Below are 9591 nucleotides of genomic sequence, written 5' to 3'. Positions count from 1 at the left end.
TACCCCCTCTTTAATATTATAAACAAGGCCTAAAGCTTGTCTTATAATTTACAATTATTTCACAAATATATGACAACACCTTTATTTTCTTCAATTAATGTTTTAACTGTCAGAAAAATCAGTCCTTTGCTTTTCCATTTTGGTTAAAATTGTGTGTTGATGACACAGATGGAATCCTTAGAACTCAGCACTAACTCCCTGTAATTATTTGCCTCTTTTCAAACTTTTCTTCACAAACTGCCACTTCACTGATGTTGATGACAACCCCACCAAACCAATTAATAATTAAAACTGCAAGCAGTGATGAAGGGCCCTCGCAACCCTTGTGACTGCAGAAGGACACACTACAGTGAGAGAGCTGCAAATGAACCTTAGCTTGAAATGTAATTCAACATTTCCAGTGCTATGTTAGAGGTAAATGTTTATGGCCCTTTGTAACTTCGCAGGGGGCACTGGAGAGCCATTTTTAAAGATACATTTTTTTTTTTTTTTAAGTATGAGGAAACAATGTATTTATATAAAGACAGATTCAACTTATGAATCATGAGTTTAATCTGACTTTTTACAGATAAATACCAAAAAACGCCAAATCTTCAGCTCACTCACTTCTCCTCTCTGTTTTTTTAGATGATGAAGATTACTATGGGACAACAATCCCATAGTAATCTTCATCATCTAAATAACATGATTAGACTACCGGTAATATACACTTGGGTCGACTGATACTCTATTGACTGATTGATCGACTAAACACCTGAAGGACTACAGCTTCTACTTGTGTGTCTATGGAGGAATGCTCAGCAGTTAGAAAAAAGTCTTATGTTTTGAATCTAGATATGTCAAGGCCAATAAGATCTATCCATATTTTGAGGCAGGTATATATAAATATATAAAGGCATTATGATACTGCTTTACGCAATACAGCACTATTAAACACTGTTGCCATAGCAAATAACAAAAAAAAAAAAAAAAAAAAACATGGAGTTTCAATCGACCAAAATGTGTATTAGTCTAATGATGTCATTTAGATGATTTAGCTAGAGATAGCAAGAGGATTTTGATGGCATGACAGCAAAAAGAAGAGGATCCTGATCTTGCATTCACTCAGTATCCTGTGTGTCTATGGAGGAATGTTCAGCAGTTACCATGGTGACACAATGCACACATTAGCAAACACTGTCTTATAAGTTTTGAGATGGTCTGAAAACTGAAATGTAAAGCTATTCAGGAAATGTTCATTTCTGTCCTATCGATTTTCTGTCTTATCTGATTTTCCCCAAGTCTGAACAATAAGATCCAAACATGATGTATTTTGTCACTGGTCTCAAAAAACATGTGTGAAAAATGTGAGTGTGCATGTCCCATTTACACAACAGAAATGAACCTTTCCTGAATAGCTTTAGAATGATCTTTGACATGATATTATTTTCTTGTATAAACAGGGATGATACAGAGTAAAGAGGCAAAATCTACTTTTATGAGCCTATTAAAACAGTGCTCCCTTTAAACGAGTTTACACACAGACAGACTTGTTCCTGTTTGAGTAATCCTGTAAATCCAGGAAATATCAGTTTTTACCTGCCCCTTATTCCCACCCACAGCTCTAGAATTTTTTTTTTTTTTTTTTTTTTAAAGAATTTAAGATTTTCAGAAATGTTTGCTACAAAACATGAGGACCAACACATTTACAAATATGTACAGGTTTAAAACATTAAACCTGTACATTTAGTCCCTGGTTTTGTCCCTGGTTTCGGTGGAGGATCTGGACAAAATCTGTCTGTAAACTGTACTTTGTGGAGACATTTCCTCCTCTTTTTTTAACAGGTGTGGTGCCACTCATGGGTTTAAATTTTTCAGAGTTTGTTGGTCTCATTTCTAGGCTCTGTTAGTGAAGTCATTTTATATTCAAGCATCTGAAAGACAGTTCTGACTGTTTTCGAGGTCCTTTGCACAGAAACTGTACACGCATCACATTGTCTTAAACTTGAATCAGAAAATAAAGAAGAGATTAGTGCAAACAAAGGAGTTATCTTGTAACAGGAGAATGAGGAGGGTGACATAGGTCCTTTAAAAGTTTGTAATTCTAACATAAAATATCACAAAATATGAAAAAACTAAACCCAAACTTGCACAATATGTCAAATTCTCCAGCTAAGGTAGACCTGACCAAGAGTAGCCAAAGATCAGGAGATGAGTCCCACTGCTCCTGACAGGTTTAACTCACATACACTGAAGGATGGGTCAAATGCAGGTTTAACCCAGAGACACTGAAGGATGGGTCAAATGCAGGTTTAACCCAGAGACATTGAAGGATGGGTCAAATGTAAGTTTAACCCAGAGGGACTGAAGGATAGGTCAAATGCAGGCTTAACCCAGAGACACTGAAAGATAGTTCAAATGCTAGTTTAACACAGAGAAACTGAAGGATGGGTCAAATGGAGTTTTAACCCAGAGGCACTGAATGATGGAACAAATGCCGTTTTAATCCAGAGACACTGAAGGATTGTTCAAATGCAGGTTTAACCCAGAAACACCAAAGGATGGATAAAATGCAGGTTTAACCCAGATACACTGAATGATTGGTCAAATGCAGGTTTAACCCAGAGGCAGTGAAGGATGCGTCAAATGCCGTTTTAATCCAGTTGCACTGAAGGATGGGTCAAATGCAGGTTTAACCCAGACACATTCGTACTCTGACCCTAATTATAAAAACACAAAAACCCTATTAACCTGCACTTTTTAAGCAAAATGTCCACTTGTCATCAGGTTCTCTCTTGCTTCTCTCACTGTGAACTAAAAGCTTCATAACACTCATGCTACTTTCTTAAAAGCATCTCATCTAGTCTCATGAGGTTGAATTGGGAGTAGCATTGTATTGACAGTCACTCAGGCCCTTGTCCCAAAGGAAGACTATAGGGCTAGACTTGGACCACTCTGTGTTTCTGAAGTGGTCTGGGCCTGTCAGTGCATCCTGGAGACCTGCTAACATGAGCTGTGCACCATGGATTCACTGTCTGAATTATTAAAGGGGATAGAGACTGAGTTCACCCCGTACGGCCTATGTGTGTGTGTTTTATATACCCAAGAATAAATGCCTGGAAATCAAACAGAGTGGGAATGTCATTTATGTTTTGAGAATATTGACACGTGACACTAGAACCACATAAAGTGATCTGTACATCTCATGGTTATAATGTCATCCTGACCAGTGGTATCCAAACTGTGGTGCATGGACTATATTGTAATAGTAATAGTAAATGTGAATATAGTGTGTTTAGTCTCACTTTACAAGGAGGACTGGTCAGGTAGATCCTGTGTGTCAGGGCAATTTGAGGAGAATTACAACCATCAGGACAAACGTGTTGCTCCTCTGTGTCCTACAGCATCACATCAGAGCCAGGTGAACATAGGGACACAAACAGAAAAGCCCTCTCTCTCCTCACACTTACTCTGTTGTTTTGGTTGGTGATGAGACAGGACATTCCCTTGAAGTGTTCCCTCTGATCTGCTAGTGCATTTGGTGTAAAAAGTCTAGTTCCTTATGTCTCCATGGATACAGAAAAAACAAACAGCTCATTTCGCATAATCCATCAGTTCCTACCTTCTGTCATTTTGAACTACACAAGCTGCACTTCTGAGTTGGTTAAAATCCCATAACATCATGTTTATAATGCAAAACTTTTCAAAAGCTTCTCAGTGTGCCAGCCAGGTATCTATGGGTTTAAGAATGATGTGAATCTTGAACTGTTGCCATAGCTGGTACGGCCGGGATGTTACCTTCCACAACTTCACTCCAGATTGGCTCTTTGGTTGCTATGATACTTTATGCTTATGCACTTATGCTCCAAATATACACCATAAGCCTGGCTCCAACTAATTACTTGCCCAGAGATATATATGTGCTGTCTAATCTTCATTAGTAGAGTAACTTGGGGAAAGTTTATGGTTGTTCAGCACTGTGGACTTTAGCGGTCGCTCTTTTTCATCTTCAGTGTAGTATTTTGGGTAAGACTGGGGCAGCAGGCTTTAGCTTTATGCATTATTGCAATTTAAAGAACCTGACAACTTTTTGACACAACACAAATATGTACAACAAATGGCTAAATAACAGAGTGCACCAAACCAAACAGACAGTGCGCAGTGTGCTGTTTGTAGGATTAATGGTGTCATGACACAGAAGACATCAGCTCCCATATCCAGGTGACCAACACCCACTTATGTACTGGAATGTTTTGATGGAAACGGGGACAAAGTTGCATTTGTTATCCGCTTTTCTGATGCCAATCTTTGGAAATTTACACATTTCATATGGGTGGAAATGCAATTACTGGTTTACTGTAGTTTCTTCCTTAAAACATTAATGACAGAATATCCTTTTGGATCAGAATAAGTCATCTCAAGCATCAGTTTCTTCAGGTAGGGCAAATCAGCTAGTTCTCAGTGATCCAGTTATATTAGTGTAATCTTCTGTCATCAGCAGTGTGCCTCTCATATGGTACATAGAGTTACCTGCCAGCTCTGAACCTGCGCTGTTGTCCCGTCTGCTCTGTTCCTGAAGGCAGCAGAGGATTACTCATGCTTCTGTCACTGTTTGGATCAGCCCAGACAACAAGCATTTGTCCAGAGCCGCAGCATGCTTAGGAAATCTGTCTGTCTCTAAGATTTTACAAAAAAACCCTCCTACTTCTCTGGATTTTGCCTAGTCCCTAAGTTTACTTTAATTTTGTAATTTTAGTGAAGTTTATAATTTTACTTCCTGGTTTTACACAGACCCAGATATGACATGTGTAGAGGTAATTCCTTAACTGTTACCTAGCAACCACAATGTTAACAAGGAGTAAAACTTGCCTAAATTACAGAATAGTTATGATTTGACAAATAAGTATAAATGGTAACCCCTTTATTTTGTTAAAATATGGTTTAAGTGTCAGAAAAGTGTATTCCTTGTGTAAGTTGTCCCTGTATTTTGGAGGGAAATTACAACAGTTGATGACAGGTATTATGTTTTAGAACTCATGGTTACTTCCTGTATCCCACCTGCTTGTCTTCTATGTTATTTGCTCCGTCTGAAATGTCCCACAGTATGTTATTAAACTTATCGATCTCCATGAAGACAAGCTGGTGAGTTACAGTTCAGATCTGTGGAGAGGTAACTCCACTTACTGTAGTTAAAAGATAGATGTATTTAGTTTGTTTAGTCAATAGCCTATGCTGCTAAAGTAGTTTCTCTTGTATTCCTGTCTAAAACTACTCAGTATTTGCTGTAATTTGAAAAAAAGTGATGTCTCTTAGATTCATTCTGTCCTTGTTTCTGATGGAGGATGTGTCCAGTGGAGCAGAAACACCATTATCCCTTAAATGTTGATTCAGGAGTGCCCTGTTTGTTTTGGATTATAATTCCCTACACTAAGCTGTGGAACTGTGTGAACAATGGCAGACATCTTAGAAAATCCTTGACTTTTTGTCAGGAGTCACCAGGATAATGCCAAAAGCTTGTCACATACAAATCCACACTGTACCTGCTAAATGTGCTTATATTTGCTGCCTTTCATAATAATCCGTTAAAGGAACTGTATGTCGTCTGCACTTTTACAGATTAAAAAATGTACTACAATGACAACAGAACCTTTGTCTTGCCTGGTTGGGGCAAGGCAAAGATTCTGTTGGCAAAGCACTCAATTTTCCAGTCAATCTACATTCCTGAACTTTGGATAATGGTGATCGAAGTGAGGTTCCTACTCAGATTGGCTGGGTGATAGAGTGAGGAGCTGGCCTGGGAACACCTTGGGGTCCCACTGGAAGAGCTGGAGGAAGTGTCTAGGGACGTGTCTGAGGGAAGCATATATGCAGATTGTTCTTTTGGGTTGCTGAATCATTCATTGATTTCAACATTAATATAATCTTTTACATTGTTACAGCAACTAATAACACCTTTTTTACGGTTTATGATCTGACCCACATGGATTATTATTTTACATTTTTATTTTGAAACACAATATTGATGCAAAATGACTTAATAATAAAACATACACTGCACTGCCAGACAGCCTTGTACTGTATATGGATAGCTGCAGTTCACAGTAGCCAGCAGCAGATTCTTTGTATTTGTGCAAAAATGGCTGTTCTATCACCATTTTCGAAACATCAAACAAAGTAAGTACAGAGCAGTGGGTGTGTATGGACAGGTGAAAATGGGAATTTTAAATGTAATGGCGCCTTGAATAATTTGAAAAAAAAGTGCTTACTTAAACATGCGTGAATCACTCTAAACACAACTTCACACCGATTACAATATTGTTGGAAGTTCTTATCTCTTTTAAAAAGCTTAATTACAGGCTTCAAATAACTACCACTAGGTTAATCGCCCCCGAGTGGACGTTTAGCACAACATAACATCTGAATCCTTCACACACAAACGACTAATTATCTTGCTGAACAACAAACGTATCTCTACTGACTGTTTCAGACCTACTGCTGAGCAAATTATGCAAAGTTTTTCAAATGTCAAGACAACTAAAAAGTGAATTGGATGTCGTCTCCATCACCTCCCCAGAAAAGAATAAATTGGCTTCTGAATGTCAACAAACACAAGGAAAGAAACATAGGACGAATTGCAAAGTGACTGGAGCACACTGGTTATTTTAGTTAGTATTTAAGACTCAAACTGAGAGATAGAAGTATTGACATTTTGCACATATTACTACTACTTCCAACTTCTTCTACTGCTACTTTACTGCTGCTACACTAACAACAATGCACTACCACTACGACTACTATTTTCTTACATATACTGCCTTTATAGTAAAAGCCAAAGTTAAATCTATCAACTGGACAAGAAGCTGTAGGAGTGAAGATGTTTTGCTGCTCATCCAAGCCACTTCTTCAGTTCTGGTCAGATTGCTGGTGGCCACTGCCTTATATCTATCTGAAGGAAGGCGCAAACTACACTGAAACTGTAAACAGCTGTTGTTTACAGTTTCAGCCTTAAAGGACCTACATTCAGCCTTAATAGGCCTACTAGCTAGCTCTATTGTTCTCTTTGTTTCATTTGTTTGTTTTGGGTCTGACAGCGGCGTTATATATGGGGGACAGGTGATGTCTACACGCCATTCCTGTTCGAGGAAGGATTATCTTTCCTAAAAATGCTTCTTTAACTCCTCTCTCAAACCATTTTTTTCTCTTTATCTGAACCTCACTATCTTCAAAGGAGTGGTTAGTTGCTTTGAGATGGAGATGTATGGAGGACTGGGGTCCAGAGGAGTCCTCACGACGGTTCTCTTATGGAATGGCTGTTTAGTTTCTCCAATGTACCGCTCACTGCGCTCTTCACTACACTGAATGGAGTAGACTATATTACTATGTTTATGGCTTGCGGTCTTGACACCATCATGTGTGTTGACATCATACTATGGAAACAGACATATACTGCCTTTATTTAATATGCCTGTCCAGAACTGTCAAAAGCATATGTGGATCAGCTGGATTTGTGTATGTGGCACTACATATGTGTGATGGCCTTGCTTCTCCACAAGCCTGACTCTTACTTGGCCTGAAGGAGGACGTTCACCTTTTTGTCGCCATGGAAGTTTTATTGCCTTGGATAAAATGTTGTACCATATGGCATCAAACATCCTGTCTCTATGGAGATCGGATGTAAGTATGATTTTAACCTTGTATTTCATTTCTTTTAATGAGACACTTTGTAACCTCTCTGGTGGGGGATCCACCTCCTGCTTGTCTCTATGGAGATGTAATAGATGGAATCAGAGAATGTTCCACCGTATGAAATTAAACAAGCAGGTGACGCCACAAGATGTACAGCTCTGTGGAAAGGAGTGCCTGCTTACAGTAGAAATGCATGTTTTTGAATTTGTTCATTGCAATAATTTGAAAACATTTTTAATGCCATATTGTAAAACATTCCAAGCAAAGCAATAATATCTCCATGGAAACTAGCAGATAGTGGAACTCCTGCCAGAAAAGTTACACAGTGCTTTAACTTTGCGTCATTGTCATAATGTTATGGTTGATTATAGTATACTTTTTACTTACACACTAACACCACAAAGCCAGGGGACATTACATAAACATAATTTTCTCCCACAATAGACATGCCATTTAATCAGTGAAATCACACTTGCAGTGTAATTTTCTTTTTGACTTATTTCTGCTGCTTTTGTGTCAGGTCTATTCTTTGATTCTTTGTATCTCTATTCAACTCTATTCAACTCTGCTCCTCTCTTGTGTTGGTGTGAGTTTGACTTGTCAGTAATGCAACAGCTTCAAAATTTCATTATTTCTTCAAAGATGACAATGGGCCTTCAGAAAACAGAGGGGATCGTGAAAAGTCAAGAAGGAACTTAAAAAAACACACCATGAAAGAGGTTTTATATTGTTTATTGGAAATGGACAGGGAGCTCCGGCTATAGGGCAAGTCACAGAGAGAAAGATGGATGAAAAAATAATAATTTGAATTAGGGGAATGCGCAAAGTTCAATCTAATTTGAATTTGGAAATGTTTTGACAGGCAGAATAACACTCACTACATTTACCCACACACGGAAAACCAGAAAAGCAGCCTAGTCCAATTTAAATGTATTTATCAAATTGCACGTAAACCCTTTATTGTATGCTGAGGTGTCGATGTTGAGTTTGAATCTCTAAGATCCTAATAACACATCTGGAAAAGCCGATGCACACTCAGATACATGTCACATGTAACAGCATAGTGCGATTTACATTGGGCACAGACTAGGAGAGGCGTTCAACTGCACTGGGTAAGAAACAGTCAGGGAAATATTAGACATGTGCTTAGGCGTTTACTCACTTATTTTAGCAGCGATGGAAAACTACTGCTCCTCCACCGCGGATTACATTGTGCTAAAGTGACAGGAAATCCTATTGTAGCTTCAGTGTGCTTATTTGTGTGGCAGAGAGCAAATAAGTCGTGAGTAATACAGTTTATAGCATGTCTGAAAATCAAATGCTCAATGTGAGACTTTTGTATGTTATCCAAAAGTGTGGTTTAAAGGTCCTATATTACGCAAAATAGCTTTGTGTGAGTTGTTAAATATGTGTGAATGGAACAAAACAACACTCCAGGTATATTTTGATGAGATAATATTTAACATAGATCAGAAAATAGCATAATATTGGCCCTTTAATGTATTATTAGAGCCAATGCTTAATTACTAGACGCCCCTGAACGTCTCATAACCCCACATTCGCACTTATTCGGTTCTTTGACCTGCACATAGACTGGGACAAGAGTGGCCTGATCTGAATTCTGTTGTTTAGCGCACTTGGAGTTCTCTGTGCATGTAAACAGTGACTGATGCTGCATATTCATATTTTATGCAAGTATTTTATAACTTTTTTTCATCCAGCCCTTATTGCATACCTTATGAGGACACATGGAACAACAAGTACTTATTTGTTCTGTTAAAATCCACTTCAGTCAACTTCATTTCGTATTTTTGATGTAGCCGAGCGTTACATAAAAAATAAATAAATAAATAAAAAAAAGACGGCGACACAAAACAACATCCCTGGTCCTCCTTAGAGTCTTCATTAAAGTGAAGAAAAACTCAC

Source organism: Periophthalmus magnuspinnatus, chromosome 6 (assembly GCF_009829125.3).
Source record: "Periophthalmus magnuspinnatus isolate fPerMag1 chromosome 6, fPerMag1.2.pri, whole genome shotgun sequence".
Lineage (NCBI taxonomy): Eukaryota > Metazoa > Chordata > Actinopteri > Gobiiformes > Gobiidae > Periophthalmus > Periophthalmus magnuspinnatus.
This window is presented reverse-complemented; position numbering follows the sequence as displayed.